Consider the following 24,181-nt stretch of genomic DNA (forward strand, 5'->3'; position numbering starts at 1 on the left):
TTGGAGAGCAAGGTTGGATAGAGGAAAGTACACCCTTTGGAAGAGGTGTAGAGGAGTGTTTGAAGCATCATTGGTGTGAAGGAGGAGCCTCCACCAATCTAGACAAGGTGGCTAAAACACAAAACACTCACTGTGACCCAGGCAAACTACAAAACCCTCACAAAACCCTAAAAAACCCCAAAATTCGCCCAAGGCACTGTATGACCACTTGGAGGCCCAAAACCTAGAAAATCCTTAAGCCCTTGCCAATAGAATGGTAGTCTATTTTGGGAGTTTGGGTTGTGTATGTATCATTTGTGAGAGAAATCCCTAAAGGATCGGGTAGGAGGCCTAATTGGTCCTAATCCTTGTAGCCCTATTTTGTAAGCAAAAACACAAAACAGTGAAATCGGTAGAAAGGATGAAGGTAGCAACTTCTTGGGGGCACATGGAGGGATGTAAAACATGGTTTAGGACCTAATTTAACCTTGCTAAGACCTTGGAAGGTTTGGAAAAAACCTTAGCCCTTATTAGCCATAGTAAGGGGTTTTGAGTCTCATGAGTAGGTGAGACCTTAGGAGCAGCATAGCAACTCATTGGTGGGTGGATTGGGTAAGGTCAGGGGATTCCTCAAGCCAAGGAAGTCCTAGAGACCCTAGGGTGTAAGGAGAACACCAGATGAACCAAGGAAAGGATCCAAGAGCATAGACTAGGCTAGTCTATCCCATGCACCAACCTATCAGATTGGTATCAGAGTGAGTAAAAGACTTGTTGGACTGTGTATGTCTCTATATACTGGTGAATCAGTAGGGGAGAGAAGAATGGTTAGTAATGCAAAGCTGGCTAGATAGGTGGAAGAACATAAGGAGAAGAATAGACTCCTTGAAGAAGCTATGAGTGAGATAAGGGATAAACTATAGGAAGTGGTGGATCAGATGACACAAGGACCTTGGGATGAAGACACCAAGGGTAAAGGCAAGAAGACTATAGACATAGATGACATTATCCCTGAACTAGATCCCTTGTACAATGAAGAACCTTTTGTGAAGGCTATTATGGCCTTGAACACCAAAGCCTTTGAAGGATTGCCACATTTCAGTGGACAAATGGACAGACACTATTATGGAATGGATTGAGGGCATGGAAAACCACTTTGAGTGTGAGGGAGTGATAGAGGCTCAAAAGGTTAAAGTTGCCAAATCAAGATTAAGGGGAGCAACTTTGACATGGTGGAAGTACCTGCAAGAAGAAAGAGTTAGTATGGGAAAGCTACCTATTGCAAATTGGAAAGATATGGTGAGTAAGATTAAGGAGAACTACTTACCAGAGGATTATGAAGTCCAACTTCATAAAAAGAGACAAGGATTGAAGCAGAAGGATCTTGATGTGACCTCCTACACAGAGGAGTTTCAAAAGCTGTCTTAGATCCAAAGTCCAAGAAGATGAATCTATTAAGGTGGCTAGGTATCTAAGTGGCCTAAAGTGGAACATTCAAGAGGAGATAAGCCTATGGACCCCTACTACTATTCAAAAATGTCATCAGCTTGCTACCAAGGTAGAAGAGAGGAACAAAAGGAAAGGAGACTCCAATAACAGGGGTAGAGGCAGAGGTAGAGATCAAGTGAATCACCGAGGTGGTTACCAAAGCAAGGAAAATGAGCCAAGGAACCAAGGAGAAACCAATTTGAATAAGCATGGCAGTGAAGCCAATATTAGAGGAGGACATTCTAAAGGAAGAGGTGCACAAGGCGGTCCAAATAGGGGTAGAGGTACAGGCAGAGGTAACTCCTACTTTGCAACAATGAAGTGTTACAATTGTGGTCAATTAGGACACCCGACATATAGATGCTCTGACAAGCCTACATCATCAAACAATGGAAAGAGGGTTGCATATGCACATGAAGACTCTTCAAGTAGAAAAACACCTGAGGTGGAACATATTGAATCAGAGACTGGAGAAAATCTAATGTTCAATAGGGTCTTGATAAGACAGCCAGAGAAGAATGAACCCAAGCTTAGGAGAGCATTGTTTAGGGTGAGGTGCAAGATTCTTGGTAAAGTTTGCAAGGTGATAGTTGATTCAGGCTCAACTGATAATATCATATCAGAAGAGGCAGTCAAGAAGTTGAAACTCACAAGGATACCCCACACTAACCCATACAAGGTGACATGGTTGAATCATGAGCAGAGTGTGCTAGTCAATGAGCAGACTTGGGTAGAGTTTTCTATTGGAGGATACAAGGATAAGATCCTTTGTGATGTGTTACCTATGGATGCATGTCACTTATTGCAAGGAAGATCCTAGCAATTTGATAGGAAGGTGATCTATGATGGAGAGGAGAACTCCATTTCCTTTAAGAAGGATAGCAAGATCTTCAAGATTCAATCTTTGACAGAGAGTGAAGATGGAACTTCAAGAACACCTAGTGTTTTATTGGCTACCGGTAAAGAGTTTTTAAACTTGCTACATGAGGAGGAGATAGTGAAGTGTGCCATATTTGTGAAGCCAAAGAAGGGAGAAGATAAGTTGCAGGCAGGGATACCCAAGGAGGTGAAGCACATGTTGCAAGAGTATAAGGACATAGTGAGTGATGGAGCACCTACAACACTCCCACCAAGAAGGCCTATAAGTCATCAAATAGACTTTGTTCTCAGTGCATCCTTACCTAACAAGGCTGCATATAAGCTTACACCTGATCAGAATAAGGAGGTAGCAAGGCAAGTACATGAGTTATTGGAACAAGGATTGATTAAGAAGAGCATCAGCCCATGTGCAGTCCCGATAGTGCTAGCATCAAAAAAAGGAGGTAAGTGGAGACTTTGCATTGACTCAAGAGAAATCAATAGGATTACCATAAGGTATAGGTTTCCTATTCCTAGAACAGAGGATCTAATGGACTATTTAGGAGGGGCTATGTATTTCACCAACCTAGACCTTAAAAGTGGTTATCACCAGATAAGAATTAAGGAGGGTGATGAGTGGAAGATTGCTTTTAAAACCATAGAAGGATTGTATGAATGGCTTGTGATGCCATTTGGACTCACCAATGCTCTGAGCACCTTTATGAGGTTGATGAATAAAGTGTTGAAGGACTTCACAGGCAGATTTGTGGTGGTGTAACTAGATGACATTCTCATCTATAGTAGAACTAAAGAAGAGCACCTTGAGCATTTGAGGTTAGTCTTAGAGAGGTTGCATGAGGAGAAGCTATCCATCAACCTAGAGAAGTGTGACTTCTTGAAGCAAGAGCTGGTCTACTTAGGATTTGTGGTGTCTAAAGGAACCTTGAAGATGGATCCAAGCAAAGTGGAGGTAATCTTAAATTGGCCTGCACCTAAAATAGGGATTGAGGTTAGATGTTTCCATGGATTAGCTCAATTCTATAGGAAGTTTGTGAGGAAATTCAGTGGCATATGTGCACCAGTCCTTGACACCATCAAAGGAGGCCTTAAAACTAAGTTTAAATGGACTGAGAAGGCTGACAAAGCATTTCAATTGTTGAAACAGGAAGTAGCCACAAAACCTATCCTTCTCCTACCTACGTTTGATAAGCTATTCACTTTGGAGTGTGATGTAAGTGGAATTGCAGTAGGTGGTGTGTTGAGTCAAGAGGGAAGACCTATGGCATTTTTTTAGTGAGAAGCTTAATGAAGCAAAGAAGAAGTACTCAGCCTATGACCTAGAGTTGTATGCATTAGTGCAGTCACTAAAGAAATGGAGGCATTACCTACTCCCAAAGGAATTTGTAGTGTTCAAAAATAACCAGGCATTGAGTTACATTAACACTCAAGAGAAGCTTAGCAATAGACATATGAAATGGATGGAATACCTCCAATCCTTCACCTTCACCATCAAGCATAAGAAGGGGCAACTTAATAAGGTGGCAGATGCATTAAGCAGGAAGTTATTAACAGTTCAAGAGTTACAGTTGCAGAGCATAGGAATAGAAGGTTTCAAAGACCTCTATGAAGGAGATGAAGACTTCTCATCAGCTTACAAGGTTTGCAAAGAGTTTGAGAACCATTTCCATGGTGAGTATGCAGATTACACTCTCCAAAATGGTCTCTTGTTCAAGGGTAACCAGTTGTGTGTACCTAGATGATCCATGAGGGAGAACCTCATCCAAGAAAAACATAATGGCAGTTTAAGTGGACACTTTGGAGTCAACAAAACCTTGGATTCAGTACAGAGGTACTACTATTGACCAAAGTTGCTAAGGGATGTAAAGAGGTATGTAGAGCAATGTGGAGTGTGTCAAAGAGCAAAAGGAGGATCAAGCAATGTTGGTCTTTATCAACCATTACCGGTCCCTAACAGACCTTGGGAATGTATAAGCATGGACTTTGTAGTGGGACTTCCCAAGACTAAAATAGGTATGGACAACATCTATGTAGAAGTAGATAGATTTTCCAAGATGAGTCACTTCATACCATGTAAGACTACACATGATGCTAGCTATGTTGCACATCTCTTCTTCAAAGAGATTGTTAGGATTCATGGACTCCCTTTAAGCATTGTTTCAGAAAGGGACAACAAGTTCATGGGTCATTTTTGGAAAACATTATGGAGGAGACTAGGAACTAACTTGTTATTTATCTCAGCTTACCATCCACAAACAGATGGTTAAAACTAAAGTCATCAATAGGGTGTTAGGCAATTTGTTGAGGTGTCTAACTAAGGAATATGGTCAGACATGGGACCTAATCATTCCTCAAGAAGATTATGCATATAATGATAGTGTGAATAGGACCATTGGTAGAAGCCCTTTTGAGGTTGTGTATGGCAGACATCCAAGGGGAGTATGTGAGTTGAGAAACCTTAGTACTTCGGAGATGAAGAGCGGGCAAGCAGAGGACTTCACTCAAACCATCAAGAAAGTTCAAGAGCAAGTTAAGAAGGCCATCCTTGAATCCACTCAAAAATTGAAGGCCAAAGTGGATGAGAGAAGGAGAGAGGTTCAGTTCAAGATGGGTGACTATGTGATGGTACATTTGAGCAAAGTCAGGATGCAAAGTGGTAAGCTTACCAAAATATAGATGAAGAGAGTAGGACCTTGTCAAATTCTAGCAAAATATGGTGAGAACGCCTATAAAGTTGATTTACCTTCAGAATTAGCCATTTCACCAATCTTTAATGTTGCTGATTTGGTAATGTATAAGGGAGAGATAGCAGGACAGGCTGAGAACCAAGCCAAGGTACTGCAGGACCTTGATGTTAATGTCTTACCATAGGTGAAGAAGCCTATAGCAGAGGAGATCTTGGAATCAAGAGTGAAGAAGTCCACTAGACACCAGGATGGAACACTTGGTGAAGTGGGCAGGACAGCCTGAGTCGAAAGCAACTTGGGTGGAGGAGAGCAGGTTCAAGACACTCAGAATAGACCCGGCTCTCATCTCTTCTTTTATTTCTTAGTTGTGTGTAGAGGGGGATTATGGTGCAAGAGCACCCTTCCAAAATATTTCTCTTTATTTTTTTTGTTGGTGTTATGCTTCTTTAGAAGCCATTGTACATGAATAAGAGCCATGAGCTCATGTGTCCTAGTTTTAGGTCCTTAGTGTTTTTGTTGTGATTTCTTGTGCAGGAGAGGTTGAGTGTCCTTGGAATGTGTGTTAGGCCTTATTGGCATGTTCATGTCCTTAGGATAGCCCAAAATAGGCTTCGGAGTCATGAAAAGCAACAATGGCAAAGTTGCTCAAAAGATGCAAAAGTTGCATGACAACTTTTAAAAGTTGTCAAGCAACTTTTCCACCCAAAATGGTCATAGACCCTTTTTGTGCATGGAGAGCCCTAATTTTGGCACAAAAAACAAGGTATGGGTGGTATAAGATGTTGTAAACCCTAATTGGATGGGTTGGAGGTCAGACATTTTATGGCCCTAAAAAAAAGACCAGACTGAGACTATAAAACTGTTACCAGTCAATTTGAATGAAGCAACCAAGCAAGTTAATGGACTGAGATACATCCAAAACTATGTGGAATTTATTTCATGGTGTAAATAATTTCATTTCAAGCAATTATTTTAGGTGTTTACTTGTAGATTAAGTGTGTTTGTAAATAGTTTGTAAATTGTCTTCTTACTCTCCAGTTTTGGACAGGATTGTGTAAATTGCTACATAACTCCATTCCCCGTTGTGGAACCACCATGAAAAAATGGGGAATGAGAGTGTAGACCTTGTAAAATATTTCAAAACAAGAAGGGCCCTTGAAAATATAGGGAGGCCATCAAGAGACCCAATCCTAGGTGAGACTGAATAGTGCCTAGCTAGGAGAGGTTAAGTTGCAGAGGTCTTGGAGAGCAAGGTTGGATAGAGGAAAGTACACCCTTTGGAGGAGGTGTAGAGGAGTGTTTGAAGCATCATTGGTGTGAAGGAGGAGCCTCCACCAATCTAGACAAGGTGGCTAAAACACAAAACACTCACTGTGACCCAAGCAGACTACAAAACCCTCACAAAACCCTCAAAAACCCAAAAATTCACCCAAGGCACTGTACGACCACTTGGAGGCCCAAAACCTAGAAAATCCTTGAGCCCTTTCCAATCGAATGGTAGCTTATTTTGGGAGTTTTGGTTGTGTATGTATCATTTGTGAGAGAAAGCCCTAAAGGACCGGGTAGGATGCCTAATTGGTCCTAATCCTTGTAGCCCTATTTTGTAAGCAAAAACACAAAACAGTGAAATTGGTAGAAAGGATGAAGGTAGAAACATCTTGGGGGCACATGGAGGGATGTAAGACATGGTTTAAGACCTGATTTAACCTTTTTGAGACCTTGGAAGGTGTGGAACAAGCCTTAGCCCTTATTAGCCATAGTAAGGGGTTTTGAGTCTCATGAGTAGGTGAGACCTTAGGAGAAGCATAGAAACTCATTGGTGGGTGGATTGGGCAAGGTTAGGGGATTCCTCAAGCAAAGGAAGTCCTAGAGACCCTAGGGTGTAAGGAGAACACCAGATGAACCAAGGAAAGGATCCAAGAGCATAGACTAGGCTAGTCTATCCCAAGCACCAACCCATCAAATTGTTTCAAAAGTTTTAAGAGGATTGCCACTGGCATATAAAATGAAATTCACTGCTATAAATGAGTTAAGAACAATGCCTAATATATCAGTTACTAGGGATACATTGATTGGGAAACTTTCAGCTTTTGAAATTGAAGAATTTGGTCATGTTGCTACTCTAAAGACATATTTGGCCTTTAAAGCATCAACATCATTTGCTCCATCATTTGAAAAATCTGATTGGAAAGCCTTTTATGCAAGAGAACTTGAAGAAAGTAGGAAAGAAAATGAAGAACTTGAAGCATTATTTGCAAGGAAAATGCCCAAAGGTCTAGTTGGAAGTAAGTATGAAGGTAAAGCACCCTTTAAATGTTTTAACTGCAATAAGATTGGTCATATGGCTTCAAGATGCCCTGATAGACATGCTAGACTAAGAGAAGAAGCTATAAGAACATACAAGCCTAACCCTGAATATTAGAGATACAAATTTAAGAAGAATAAAGACAAATCTTGTTACATTGCTGATGAAGGTGTGACTGATGATTCTGATGAGGATCCAGCAGACAATGGATGGGTTTTTGTTGCTATAACAGAAGATCAACCAAAACCTACTGCTCAATCGGTAGTACAAGCCCTGGTAGCTAAAGTTGAAGTAAAGGATGAATGGATCATTGATTCAGGATGCTCACATTATATGACAGGAGACAAAGGTAAATTCTTGAACTTTCAAGAATACAATGGAGGCTTAGCAAGATTTGGAGATGACAAAGCTTGTTCAATCAAAGATAAGGGTACAATATCTCTTGATGGTAAGCATAAAACTGACATTGTCTACTATGTTGAAGGATTAAAGCATAATCTTTTGAGTGTTGGTCAATTAGGTGAGAAAAGATTTCAGCTACAATTTAAAAATGGAAAATGCAAAATCATGAATAGAACTGGTTTGGAAATTGCAACTGGTAATCAGACTAGAGGTAATATCTTTCATTTGAATAACAATGAAAAGACATGCTTAATTGCATAGATAGATGAAATTTTGTTATGGCATAAGAGACTCTATCATGTAAACTTTGATTGCATAGTAAAGATCAGTACTACTAAGGCAGTTAGAGATTTACCTCTAATTGTCAAACCTCAGACTACAGTATGTAAGGAATGTCAATTTGGAAAATAAGTTAGAGCTAGTTTCAAAAGTATTCCAAAAAAATCAAATAATGCTCTTGATTTGATTCACACTGATTTATGTGGTCCAGCTAGAACTAAAAGCTTACAAGGTGATAGATATTTCATGCTAATTATTGATGACTATTCTAGAATGTGTTGGGTTACTTTTCTCAGAGAAAAATCAGAAGCACTTGGAAAGTTCAAACTATTCAAAGCAATGGTAGAAAATGAAACCAGTAAGAAAATCAAATGTTTAAGATTAGATCAAGTAGGTGAATTTACATCTAAGGAATTTAATACATTTTGTGAAGTGAATGGAATCAGAAGATAGCTATCAGCACCTCGGACACCATAGCAGAATGGAGTTATTGAAAGGAAAAATAGAACTATCTTGGATGCAGCAAGAAGCATGTTATTAGAAGCAAACCTACCACATGTATATTGGAGAGAATCAGTCAGTACAATGGTCTATTCATTTAACAAAGTTCACATCAAAGGTGAAACTGGTAAGACCCCTCATGAACTATGGTTTTGTAATACTCCCACTCTTAAGTATTTCAGAATTTTTGGAAGTAAATGTTATATCAGAAGAGATGAGTATATTGGCAAATTTGATCCTAGAAGTGATGAAGGAATATTTCTTGGATATTCATCTAAGAGAAAGGCATATAGATGTTTCAACAAAAGATTGCAAAAAATTGTTGAAAGTACAAATGTAAAGATTGATGAACAATTCAGAGGAACTTCAAGGTATATAGACTCTGAACCGGCAATAGAAACTTTGACAAATGAACCTACACTGAATCCACCGGTACAAAATGAAGATCCAGTTACCTCGGTATCATCCGAGGATTCCACAGTAATTGAGGAACAATAGCAAACCAAGACACCCTGGTATGTAAGACTGAATCATTCTGAAGATCAGATAATTGGAAACAAGTTTAAAGGAGTTATGACAAGAGGAAGATTGGAAAATGAAGAGGTATGTCTTATTTCTCAAATTGAATCATCATCTGTTAATGAGGCATGTGAAGATAAATTTTGGATTAAAGCTATGGAAGAAGAATTAGAACAAATTGAGAAAAACAACACTTGGACATTAGTTCCCCGACCTAAAGAAAAAAATGTAATTGGAACCAAATGGGTATTTAGAAACAAACTTAATGAAGATGGTAAGGTTGTCAGAAATAAAGAAAGACTAGTGTGTAAGAGATATTCTCAAAAAGAAGGAGTTGATTACAATGAAACCTTTGCACTGGTAGCTATAATTGAGGCAGTCAGATTATTTTTGGCTTTTGCAGCACACAAGAACTACAAAGTTTATCAAATGGATATTAAATGTGCATTTTTGAATGGAGATCTTGAAGAGGAAGTATACATTGAACAATCTGATGGATTTTCTTTGATAGATGACAATGATATAGTTTGCAGGTTAAGAAAAGCTCTGTATGGGCTAAAACAAGCTCCAAGAGCTTGGTATGCAAGATTGGATAAGTATCTTTTAAAGATTGGTTTTACTAAAGGAAATGCAGAGAACAATTTATATTATAAAATAACTAATGATGACATCTTGATTATAGAAGTATTTGTTGATGATATAATCTTTGGAGGAGAAGATGGATTATGTAAGGAATTTTCTATTAAAATGCAGCAAGAATTTGAAATGTCTATGATTGGAGAAATAAAATTCTTTTTAGGATTGCAGATATCATAGACTGATAAAGGTATATTCTTGAGTCAATCCAAATACTTAAAAGAGTTGCTAAAGAAATTTGGGATGGAGAACTCTAAACCGGTAAGCACGCCTATGACAACAAATGACAAATTATCACAAAGGGATGAATCTACACCTATTAATCCAACTAGATACAAATCTATGATAGGAGTTTTACTATATTTGACACAAACTAGCCTGATATTATGAATGCAGTATGTATTGTTTCAATATTTCAAAGTAATCCTAGAGAAAATCATGAATCAACAATAAAAAGGATTTTTCGGTACTTACAAGGCACTATAAATCTTGGATTATGGTATCCTAGAGATGAAAACTTTGAATTATGTGCATACACAGATGCAAATTGGGTAGGAGATGTGGATGATAGAAAAAACACCACCGGCAGAGCATTCTTTCTTGGAAACAGACTAACTGCAGCAATTGATATATCTAAGAATCCGGTATTACATTCTAAAACCAAACATGTTTCTATCAAACTGAATTTTCTAAGGGAAAATGTTGAAGCAAAGGAGATAAAACTGGTTTATGTGAATACTAAAGAGCAGATTGCAGATATTTTCACTAAACCTTTGCCTAAGGAGACTTTTGAATATCTCAGAGATCAACTTGGAGTCATACCACCACTGGTAGAGACTTAGACAGTTGATGATTGTCATCAACCAACAGAATTAACAGAGAAATCTTTTATTTCGGTCTTTGATGGGAAGCTACTTCTCAGGGGGAGTAGTTGGTATATTGAATTGATTGGTATTTTGTATATGAACTTGGTTTTATTGTAACTTTGGCATTTGATGTCAAAGGGGGAGAGATTGGTATGGAAAAAGTTTGAAAAACACATGTTGCTCCTAGGGGGAGAGATTGTTGTTTAGGAGAGATTATTACTCTCTATATCTGTATTTTGATTTCTATTTATGATCTTTTTGGAGATTATTGGTTTTTGGTACTTGGCATTTCTGTTTTGGCACTTTGATGGTTTTTCCATCTTGTGTTGCCATCAATGCCAAAGGGGGAGATTTTTGGTATTTTGGTATGGTTTTGTCATTGATGTCAACACCTACTAAACTCTTATCAACTCTGGCACTTTGGAGAATCAACAACATTCACCGACAAGCAAGTGACTCATGCACAATCACCGATATCTAGTACACCGACAAGATATAATGATCATCGACACTTGGAATGATATGCAAAACACTTTGTAATGTCAAAGACATCATTTGGACATCTTGTCCTAGAGTTTTGTTCATTGGTATATTCATAGTTGCATATTTGTTGTTACCGACAAATAGGTCTAGGGTTACACCGACAGGTTTATCTTTTCTAGATCAACATGGCATGCTATGGAGATGATTAATTATTGTTGTAAATGCATTAAGCCATCATGTTCAATCAGTTATTGCATCAGATATTATATTGTTTGTAAAATGTTTTTATTGTAATATCTTGTAGAGCTGACCTACTAAAATTGGTCTTAGGTTATGGTATAAATGTATGATCAAATGTGGAATGCGAAAAAGGATTGTGTGAAGGTATATGCAAGATTAAGCAAAGCTATACACATAGACATCATCTGAAGGTGAAGCTAGGTTTTTGTGAAAGCATATCAGCATTACACTAGTACTGAATCCAACATATGAAGATGCAATTTTGTGCAGTACATTCTTATTGGATTTAACCATCCAATTGTAGTCAGTGTGACTCCCATTTTGTGATTGAGCAGTGAGCTCTAGGTGGTTGGCCTTTCTACATGTGCAGACCCCATTTATGTACACTTACTATCTGCAATAGTATCATTTGATTGTGGGTAATGTCTCCCCCCGCGGTTTTCCCCTTACAGGGTTTCCACGTACAAATATTGGTGTTATGTGTTGTGGATGACTTTGTGTTTATGTTTCATGCACTAATCCTTACCGGTATAGAAATTAACTATTAAAACTGTCTACCGGCATATTGAACTGGTTTACCGATATTAAGCATTAAGTTGGTTAAGTTGTTTTTGGTTTGAATTTATTAGACAACTGATTCACCCCCCCTCTCAGTTGTCTTTGGGACCTAACACTCCTAACCTTCAGATCTATCTTCTATGTCATAATGATAATCTCTACATGCTCAATTACATTGATTTATGTGATCAAGAATGATCCACATTGACCCAAGATGAAATAAATGCCAATGAATAAGATGAAACATGTAAACAACTAGGTCGGCCTCTGCCAGAGAGATCCCTTCAGAAAAACCATATAATGAAGTTTGAACCTAAGGGAAGGTCAACCTCATAACAAATAATGTTGGAAACAATGAATTGTAGCTCCACAAGCTACGAAAAATGATTTGCAATATTCGCCAAAAGCAATTAGGTCCAAGTAGTTCAAGTGCTCCAAGCTAGAAAATTGTCTCATATTGCGGAAGAGATAACTTGCTAGAAAAAGATCTAAACATCTCGGGGACTTAGGATAAGGTAGATGAACATGTCCATAATCAAAATCCAACTCCACAAGATATGGTGATCAAATGCAAAGAAACACAAAAAGAAATGTTGAACTACAAAACAAGAAACAAACAAAAATAAAATATTTTTTGGTTGATGTAAGATTGCCAACAACCAGGGATGCTCTTGCATTAGACATCCAGGGTTGTTAAAAAAGTGAGTGCCTCACTTTGTTGGGATCAGGGGAAAACCAATATGGTCTACCTTTTTCTAATAAATCCATGATGAATCTTCAACTGGTCTTCCTTTCCACTTCATAAGATACTCTTTGTACTAGTTGCTCCAAGTGCTATGCCCAATCCTACTATCCAAAATATCTTCAATCTTGTCTGGTTCCCTCTAGGGTATCTTCTTCTCCAAGTCTTCTATACTATCTTCACCAAATCATGTCTCATGATATTGATGCAGGTCTACAATGTTAAATATAGGTAAAATTTCTAAAGTATCAGGTAACTCACTTCATACACATTTCCAAAACTAAATTTCTTCAAGATCTTACGAGGTCCAAAATTTATCATCTTCAACTTGTTACAAGTTACAACTAGAAATATCTCTTTTCTAAAATACACCATCACTTGTTGTTCATCTCTTCCAAATGTTATTTGACCTGAGTATGTATTGTCTTCATATGTTCTTCAATTCCTTATGCTTTTGCACTCCTTTTATCTTCATTACTAGTGTCTCTCAATTCTAGTATACCTCTAGGGTGTCGATAACAATCTCAAAAGGTGTTCTTTCAGTACTCATGTTCACTGAATTATTGTAGGCAAATTATGCTTGTGCAAGAATCAAGTCCCAACTTCTGGTTTTCTCTCCAACTAAGCATCTCAACAAATTTCCCAAACTCCTATTCACTACTTCTGTCTATCCATTGGTCTGTGGGTGAAAAGTGGAATTGAATTTCAAATCTGTCTTCATCTTCTTCCAAAGTGTCCTCCAAAAATATCTGACAAACATAGTGTCTCTATTTGAAACTATGCTCTTACGTAATTCATGTAATCTCACCACTTCCTTGAAAAATAGGTCAACAACATGTACTGCATATGTTGTCTTCTTACAGGGTATGTAATGCACCATCTTTGAGAACCTATCTACGACCACAAATATAGAATCATTTCCTCTTCATGTCTTAGGAAATCCAAGTATAAAATCCATGCTTATGTCCTCCCAAGGTCTCTCTGGAACTATCAAAGGCTTATGCAATCCAGCATTTTGACTATTACCTTTTGCAAGTTGAAAAATTCTACAACTCTACACAAATTTTCTGACATCCTTGTGACTTTGAGGCCAAAAGTGATTCTCTCTAATCAATGCCACTATCTTGTCAACACCAAAGTGTCTGGCTAATCCTCCACTATAATTCTTCTTTATTAGATTCTCTTTCATATAACTCCTAGGTATACACATCTGAACTCCTTTGAACAACATCTCATCTTGAATGAGATCATCTAACCACTTGCTTCTATCCACCATAATCGGTTCCTTACAAGTTTGCCAAGGTTCTGCAAATTCGGGTCTTCCTCATACAAGTTCTTTAATTGTTCAGAACCTAATACCTCCACTCTCATCTCTATCAACAAATTTATCATTTCTTCTCAATGCATCAACAACTCTATTTGTCTTTCCACTTCTATGCTTCAAAAAAGGTATAACTCTACAAGAACTCTACCCATCTCATGTGTCTTTGAATCAACTTACTTTCACTTTTCAAATACTACAAAGCTTGATGACCAATATACAACACAAACTCCTTAGGTAGCAAATAATGTCTCCATTTCTTCAATGCTTGAAGTATGGCATATAAATCCTTATCATACAATGAATATCTCCTCCTTGCATCATTCAACTTCTCACTGAAAGAGATATCGGTCTTCCTTCTTGACTTAACATTGCTCCAATTGCATTCCCACTTGCATCATAGTCCACTTGAAATACTTTGCTAAAATCTGGTAAAACCAACATAGGTTGCTCTATCACCCTCTGCTTCAACAAATCAAAGCTCCTATTTTCTTTGGTTGTCAACTTGAAATCATTTCTATCTCCTCTCATTGCTTCTATCACTTTTGATACAAGCTAGCCAATCCATGAAATGATCTTACATCTCCAATGATTTTTGGTGTAGGCCATTCAACAATCTCTATTATCTTATCAGGATCCATCTTCAATCCATCTACAAATATCACAAATCCCTAATAGACTAACTCTTCCTTCATGAAACTTCACTTCTTAATATTTATGAGTAACTTCTCTTCTCTCAACCTCTACAAAACTTGTCTAAAATATAACATATGTTCTTCCTTGCTCTTACTAAAAATCAAAATGTCATCCAAATATACAATAACAATCTTAACCAAGAAATTATTCAATACCTCATTCATCAACCTCATGAAAGTACTATATGCATTAGTCAATCCAAAAGGAATCACCAACCATTCATACAGTCCTTCATTTGTCTTGAATGTTGTCTTCCACTCATCTCCTTCTTTGATTCTGATCTAATTGGTATCCACTTTTCAAGTCTATCTTCATGTAGTATCTGGATCCACTCAAACAATCCATTATATAATCCATCCAAGGAAAGGTAAATTTGTACTTCATTGTGATCTTGTTTATTTCTCTAGAATCAGTACACATCCCTCATTTTCCATCCTTCTTAGGTTCTCATACTGTTGGCACTGCACAAGGACTCAAGCTTTCTCTGATCCAACCTTTCCTGAACAAATCCTACACTTGTCTATTCAGCTCCTCATTCTTTGTCGATGTCATCCAATGTGCTACTTTATTAGGCAAAATATCAACAAGAATAAGGTCCATGCGATGATTGATACAACTCACAAGGGGTAATCCATCAAGTACATTATCTGAAATCATGTATGCATACTCTATCAACAACTCCTCTATTTCTTTCGGTTGCTCTCCTTGATGCTCTGGATTGTCAGTTTTATTAGGAACTAAGGCAAAACACATATTCTCAGGTCTCATCCCATCCAGGAATTTCCTTCCATCCACCAAACAATTTCTAGCACTTGTACAAACTTCATTTTTTAGAGGCTCCTCCAAGGGTAACAAGGTCTGCTTAATCCCATGCCATTTGCCACAATAGTGTATATTTTATTTCTCCCATCATGTATTGCCTATCTATCAAACTACCAAGGTCTACCCAACAAGATATGGCATATATCCATACGCATAATATGACTCTTACCAAATTATGTTATAGCTAAATTCGGTGGCCTATTACAGGCCTAACACATTGCATTTGAAGAAAGGTACACAAACAATTTCAAAAAGTTTCTTCATTGTGCACAACATTTTTTAAAAGTTGAAGTTCATTTCACATATGCAAGTATTTCAAGAAAATAACACCAAAAGATTGCATAAAAATAGCTTTTTTATTACAAGAAATGTGTAAGGTGTCCCACACAAGCCATGGGAATAGCTAACTAAGATATAGACATACATTCTCATACAATTACACAACCAAACTATATAAACAAATGAAAGAATGAGAATGACAATAGGGTGACCCGTCATCACTTCGAATGACGAGCTTGAGCTTGAAGGAGTGCTTGGATCTTCATCTACTTGTCCATCTTCGGTTTCTCCTACTCCCATCCCATAAATACCTGCAAGAGATTTAAAAAATATGTTAGAGCAATGAGGATAACCATACTTTCATACTAAAACTCATTAGAATACATAGCCCTTTTACATAAGAATATCAAAATATATGTCTACAACTGTCAGGATATCAGATTTAGAAAAGGAATCAATGCAAAGAAGGTGCCATGAACTAGCAACAAGTACCATGATTTATCTAATTTGTTTGTTTCATGTGCAAAAATAGGTTTTCATTTCATAACTATCAAGTATGTGGGTTAAAATGGGCTCCCACAAGGGTTGAGCTCAGCATACAAGTTGTCAGTTACAAGGTGACACTAATCAGCTATCAAATATGGAATACAACAAGCTCATGATCCCATATACAGTCACTCAATGATAGTATAATTTGCCATCCAATGATAGTATATACAATATGAATTTGTTTGCATTCAATAGTCAACAAGTGACTAGAGCCACCATGCAAATGAAAACATGAGACCCAAAATTTTTAAAATTGGCACAATAATACAGTGTACAAGGGCTCCAACATGATATTATTATATGTATTCATCAATGATAATGAGTATCATTGTTCAAGACAGTCATAGTGATATTATTACAGAATTTGAAGGAACCAATTGCACTTTCAAAATCAAAGTATTGTCAAGCAATTATAAAGGATAGTGAGTAAACATCGTTAGAGAAGCAAAGGAAGACCTTGTTCTTAGTCCATGTCCAGAAAGGAGATACTTTGGATGCCTTAAGACAACAATCTCGAAGACAAATATTAAAGACAACACATGCTAGTAAGATTTAGTTTACTAATCTTAGCATATAACTGAAAATATAATCACATAGCAGTCCTATAATAGCCATCAAGGCCAAAAGAAATGCTCACAGTCCTAAGAAATGACCAGACTATAATCATAATTTTTCTATCACCATACAACGATCTTCAAAAGGACAGGATTCAAAGAAGTATGCAGTAGTCCAAACACTACAAATAGCACAACAAACTTTTCTTACAATATTCATCATGAAGTAAAGATCATGTGATCAATCTCAGCCAACATAAAGATTATAAAAAGTCATTATTAACTATCATAGTGAGAAAACAGTCATCAACAAAATAGTGATATCCTCAAAGGTTTGTTACAACCCCATCAAATGAACAGAGAAGCATTCATGGAAAACAATCACAGTAATTGTCAATGTGTTAAATGTGTCAAAGAAAACACAAAGATCTATTAGCATTCATGATATACAAGAACATATTCATCTAGAGAATACAAGAAAGGATAAATTGCAGTCCATTATAAGGGCAATAAGATATCTTTTATAGTCCCTTCTTCATATTCACAGTCAGTCAATAAATTCAAAGTAGGTGAGATATATTGTTATTCGAGAGCAGCTGCTCTGATACAGTTATAAGCACAGCAACATACAAAAGAGACAGTGAGCACCATGCCAGAATGGCAAGACATTAATCTCATCTCTTTTGACTGTTAAATAGTGATAGGCTAAGATCATCTCCATAAGTATCACAACATATTTAAAAGAAGCAAATAAAAGCTACCAGACCACAATCACAGTGACCTTGACAATTAACAATAAAATCTCTCAAGCCCATCAAAGAAGTGCAGCCATAAAAGAAGACCACAGACATCATCATCATCAAGAGCTCCACAGAAATAAGGATATTTACAATGCTCAAATTCAAAGAATATCATCAAAGACCATATGTAAGGAGCCTTGAGACAAATATAAACCAATTAGGGTTTATTTGTCATGCATTGATTGTTAAATGCTTATGAAAGTAAACAAAAAAATAAGGTTACCACATTTCATAAGAACAATAACCATGCAATAAAGTGCTAACAACCCTGGAATAGAGATAAAAAAATTATTCACTAGCATATCTAAAGAGAAGATAATACAAATCTGAGAATATCTACCAAAGGCATATACCTTAGAAAGATAGAGAATGACAAGAAGAGGACATTCCAAAATCAGAAGTACCTTAAATATTTTGTAAAGAAGAAAGGCAATATCAGTTGCATGGAGGCACATACACAGTCCTAACTACCAAATACTGCAACACGATAAAGATTAAAGCATAGCCACCAGATAATTGTATATAGAACAGTCCATACATAAAGGTAGTGTTCTACAGTCCTATTAATCTGCAAATATAATCACATGAAGACAAGGGTACCAAAATTATGTCAAAGCCTAAATAGTGTAATCACATTCACAGTGAAAATCTCAAAGCATCTAAGCCACATACAGTCCAACACTATGGAAATGACGATCATTATGCATCATATACTTGAAAGATTCCATAGGAATAGTCTTCATAGTGATTAAATTTTAGAAGATAAGATTGATCAATCATAGTCAATAATAGAAAAAGAGCAGCCCCATGAAGAGGACATATGACACTGTAAAAGTAGTCATTGATAGTACTATTGCATGTAATGAATTATGGTCATAAAGTGAGTAGGTTCATAGGCATAAAGATGCAATAATAGTTAGAAAAATTGTCTTGTTGAAAGAACAAGATATGATTATACAAAAGTTTATTTCAAGCCACTCTTCAAGTTGCCATCATACCAAAACCTTAAAATATCACTAATACAATATGATGATAGGAATGAATAGAGATCCTCGAACATTATGGTTGTTTGGTCATCAATTATAACAATATTAAGCAATAAGGAGTAGCCACTATCAAAGCTTTTAGACAAGGATCAATAAAACCCTAACTAGATCTAGGGAGTTATCATAATCACAAGGCAATTGTATGATAAGGGGTGATAATGAGATTAATGTTACAAATAAAGAAACTAAAATATCACAGGATCCTAGCACATGTTCATTACCAGTCTTTATACTTATCAACTAAAACTAGTCATACAAGGTTTCACAAATAAGAAATGATTAGTGTGAGGACCAACCTAATTAATAGTAGGGTTTGAGTATTCATGAGCAGTCTCAATATTTTGGATAAAAAATATAGTCATATGGATAATTGGTTGTGTACAATGATGAGAGAAAACACAAAGGAGTCTGAAATGTACAAGAACAGTGAGAGGAAGAGTAGTAGATTCCATGGCACTAGGAGGGCAATAGTTTCTACAGTGACCATGATAAGTAAAGTATATACCCATGTACCAATTCAGCTTCAGCATACAGTCATCTTTTACATCAACAAAAGAAAATAATGTTCATTGTTAGCTTGAATAATAGAATATAACACAAGTGATCGTAGAATAGCCTAGTAAAAGGTCTTTATCTCAATGATAGTACATCATTCCACCATGAAAGCACAACTACAACAAGATGGACTAAGATCAAAAGAACAAGCACAACGAGCAAGTTATGAGTAGCTACAGTTACAAAGAAAAACTCTTCAAAAGGTGGTTCTAGTCCTTTTATATTGCCAAAAGACAAATCAAAATAGAGATCTTCTACAATTATGTCACAGTGAGCACTTAGATCACTATCAAAAGAAAGAAATTATGAAAGACATTTTTGCAGCCCCAAAAGTGGGAGCCTAGCAATTAGCTAACACAATAAGCTGGGCAATCATACCCTATGATAGAGATACATGAGAAGCTCATCAAAGGCTAAATAAAGGATATTTTGACAGTAATATCAACACCATAAGCACACATCCCAATCATGATAAGACAATGAGCTTCAACATAACACAAAGAATCCATTTCAAGCCATGCAAAATATTCATCATCATGTCACAATCTTAGTTTAGCAGTCACTTTAATAGTCATTATCCATTATAGATAGCAACCAAAAGATACAATGATCAAATATCAATTTTGGTCACATCAAATATTTTGTAAGGGATACCAATTCTTTGACAACATATATAAGATCATAGGAGGGTTTTGATAGTGGGTGGAGCCTGATAGTTCTGATACTTAATGTTAAGTACAGATGCCAAGCTAATAATATGAGAGGGGGGGTGAATCATACAAACTTAATCTTCCATAAAAACATCAGATTCAACCTCGGTAACATATACTTCAGTGATATAACCAAAACTGTTAAACATGCAAACTCAAAAGCCTATAAACATCATAAACCTCATAACACTAGATTTAACATGGAAACCCAAATAGGGAAAAACCACTATTGGATTTCGGACCCACTAAGAAATATACTCTTCTAGAGTATGCTCGGTTAAAAGCAAATCCTGTTAAAGATTACAAACACATTGCTAGATGTGACCCGGTTAAGGGATTTCCCTCAGATCTGTTAGGATCTTCACCTTGTTAGAAGTGACCTTGTTAAAGGATTTCAAACACTCAATCAAAATGTCACCTTGCTAGAGGGTTTTACAAATAAGACTGTTAAGTCCACTTGGTTAAGAGATTTTCTGTCACTTCACAAAATAACAATAATAAAAATCTATCTGCAACTTCACATCTAAAATGCTAAAGTAGTCTTATTTGCTCAATACAATCTAGACATAGAAATAATCTTGTCCATATGCTGGGCTCTATACTCTGTTATTCAAACAGTTCTTTAAGCTTTTGTGCTCGATAATTACTATGTAGCATCCCTGTGCATACACTTGCCTGCATACATTGTTTATCAACAGTTCCCTATTTATAAACAATTGCCAGCCACTTAATCTCCTTGATCACATTTCCCATGATCAATCATAGCCATCAGATCTTCAAACTTTGACTAGGTTCAATGTATTCTTCGACCTGAAAAATGTTTTACCCTGCCTTGGAACTTGTGCTAGGGTATGCGGTTCAATTTGCGCTATAGATCTTCATGCCGATTTTCCTTTGCCATAGATTCTTTAACAAACTTTATGCACAGCATACCCATCATTTAATCAGTTCCAGTTGATCAGCTCCCTTCATTAAATAACACATGTAACCATTTGATACATTCTGGTATAGCTCGGTTACAACTCGGTAAATACTACACTTTACTCTGTAGACACTCTGTCTTCATTAACCGATAGCGATAACCTTAGGGTTTACCAACTAGGTTCTTTGCTCAGTAACATAGTATAGTATTAACCTTACAATAAATAACATATGTATGATATCAAAACAATCTAAACATCATGATCTCATCATTGTCTAACTCAGTAATAGTTGCCCATTGAATAACTTATTCATCCCCTTATTCATCATATTCTTTATGTGTCTTTTACCGACATCTTTATACTCATCAAATCATACTTCTCAAGGTATGGCAACATCATACTGATTTAGAAAATCAATATCTTGACATCAATGACAAAATAATAATATTAAGATAGTAAATCATCCTTAATCAGTTATATCCATAATCATAAACAACTTTCTCAATATCCTTATTGAAATGCCAACAATCTCCCATTGTCTGTTATAATGCCAATAGTCTCCCCCTTTGGCATTGATGGCAAAACCAATTGATTTGACCTAATTGATTCGAATTGTTGTGATATTCTAAAATGCTGAAATGCTCTCCCCCTGTCATCAGTCTTCTCCCCCATACATTATACTTCTCCTCTTTTATCAGTCTTTCTTTTCTTCAGTCTTCTCCAATCTTCTCCCCCTTTGACAACAATGCCAAAAAGTAAAGAACTAAAACATAATTTCTTCCTGTATGAAGTGATTTCCTATTGTGATGTATCAACTTAGTCTCGGTCAGAGCATTTTGTCTTCAATTCTTGTTTCTTGTATTGTTTCCTACATTATTTCCTACACACCTTTAGGAAACATCCTAAAGTGTGTAAATCAGCATCAACTCCTAAAAGATATTCTGTAGAGTCATTGAATTGATGCTTTCACCGAACTCGGCCAGTGAATGGAAGATAGGGGTAGGACCCCTAACTTACTTCTGAGATACTCAAAAGTGTCCCTTGGCAGTGGCTTGGTGAAGATATCTGCTATTTGTTCCTTTGTGCTAACATACTCCAACACCACTTTCTTCTCTTGAGCTTCTTCTCTAAGATAATGATATTGGATAGAGATGTCCTTTGTCTTAGAGTGCATAATAGGATTCTTTGAAATGTTAATGGCACTAGTATTGTCACAGAATATAGTTATTGGCTTGGTAACTTTCTCTTTATACCATCCAACAGTTGTTTGATCCATGCTATGTTGGTACAATTTAATGTTGCAGCAACATATTCAACTTCTATTGTTGAATGTGAAACACATCCTTGTTTCTTGCTAAGCCAACCTACTAGTTTTTCTCCTAAAAAGAAAGCTCCTCCACTTGTGCTTTTCCTGCCATCAATGTTGCCTACCCAATCAGCATCAGTATAAACTTTTAAATCAAAGTTATTTCTTTTATGATATACTAAGCCATAAGCCTCAGTGCCTTTCAAGTATCTAAAAATTCTTTTGATTTTTGTCATGTGTGTTTCCTTGGGATCTGCAGAGAATCTTGGAACTATACCTACTACATGTGCTATATCTGGCCTGCTGTGAACAACATATTGTAGCTTTTCAATCATGGATCGGTAAAGTGCCTCATCAACAGATGTAGATTCATCATTCTTTGATAATTTACAGTTGGTAGTCATAGGAGTACTTACTGGTTTTGAATCATCCATTCCAAACTTTTTCAAGATTTTCTTTATGTACTTGGATTGAGTAATGAAAATCTCATTTTTCATTTGTAGTATCTGTAAACCTATAAAATACTTTATCTCACCGATTAATGACATCTCAAATTCTTTGCTCATTTCATTTCCAAAGTTCTTGCATAAAGAGTCATTTCCACAAAATATAATATCATTAACAAATATGGCTGAGATCAATATTCCATTTTCATCATTCTTCATGTACATATTGCTTTTCTCACTTGTCCTTATAAAACCAATCTTAATCAAATAAGAGTGCAATCTTTCATACCATGATCTAGGTGCTTGTTTCAAACCATATAATGCTTTGTTCAATTTACATACCTGATTTTTACTCTTGTCTTCAACAAATCCTTCAGGTTGTTCAATAAAAACTTCTTCTTCTCATATACCATTCAGAAATGCAGATTTGACATCCATTTGATATACCTTGAAATTTTTGTAAGCAGCGTATGCCAACAATATTCTTACTCCTTCTAGTCTAGCTACAGGTGCAAAAGTTTCACCATAATCGATTCCTTCTTCTTGGGCATAACCTTTGCAAACTAGTCTTTCTTTATTTCGAATGACCTCTCCTTTTTCATTCAGCTTGTTTCTAAAAATCCACTTTGTATTGATTACATTTTTGTCCTTCGGTCTTGGGACCAGTGTCCATGTGTCATTCTTCTTGATTTGATCAATCTCTTCTATCATAGCATTTATCCAATCTTCACTGTTAAATGCCTCTTTCACTATTCTCGGCTCAAATTCAAATATTAGACATGTGTTCTATCTTAGTTTGTTCCTTGTCATCACTGGATCATCCTTAACTCCTATAATCTGACTTGGTGCATGATGTCTTCTGACATATTTGGCTAATATAGGCTCGGTAGGCTCTTTATGATCTTCTTCATCACTCGGTAACTGGATATTCTCTTTATTTCCTTCAACAGTTTTCTCGGTAAGACTTGTTGGTTGAACATAGACAAATTCATCATAGTCTTCTGGTTCCTTGGAATTTCCTTCATCATTCCTTTCTGCAAATTCGTCAATTTTTACATTTTCACTTTGTACTATTTTGTTAGATGAATTGATCAAACATTTAAATGCTTTGCTTCTAGAAGAATAACCAAGAAATGTTCCTTCTTCACTTTTTTGATCAAACTTGCCATTTCTATCATCTTTGTGTACATAGCATCTACTTCCAAAGATTTTGAAATAACTTACATTAGGTTTCTTATCATACCAGATTTCATATGGTGTCTTCATAGTTCCTTTCTTCAGTTATACTCGGTTCAGGGTGTAAATTGTTGTGCTTATTGATTCTCTCCAAAATGTTTGTGGCACTTTCTTTTCAATCATTAGGGTTCTAGCACAATCCACAATAGATTTGTTTCTTCTCTCAGCTATTCCATTTTGTTCTGGAGTTCTCAGTGCAGAGACTTGTCTTTTAATACCATGATCATTGCAGAATAAGTTGAACTCATCAGATGTGAACTCTCCTCCTCTATCTGATCTAAGACATTTCAGTTGTCTTCTTGTTTCATTTTCAACTCTTGCCTTGTACCATTTAAACATTTGAAAAGGTTCTGATTTTTCTCTTAAAAACATAACTGACA

This window comes from Cryptomeria japonica, chromosome 8, assembly GCF_030272615.1.
Source record: "Cryptomeria japonica chromosome 8, Sugi_1.0, whole genome shotgun sequence".
NCBI classification, from domain to species: domain Eukaryota; kingdom Viridiplantae; phylum Streptophyta; class Pinopsida; order Cupressales; family Cupressaceae; genus Cryptomeria; species Cryptomeria japonica.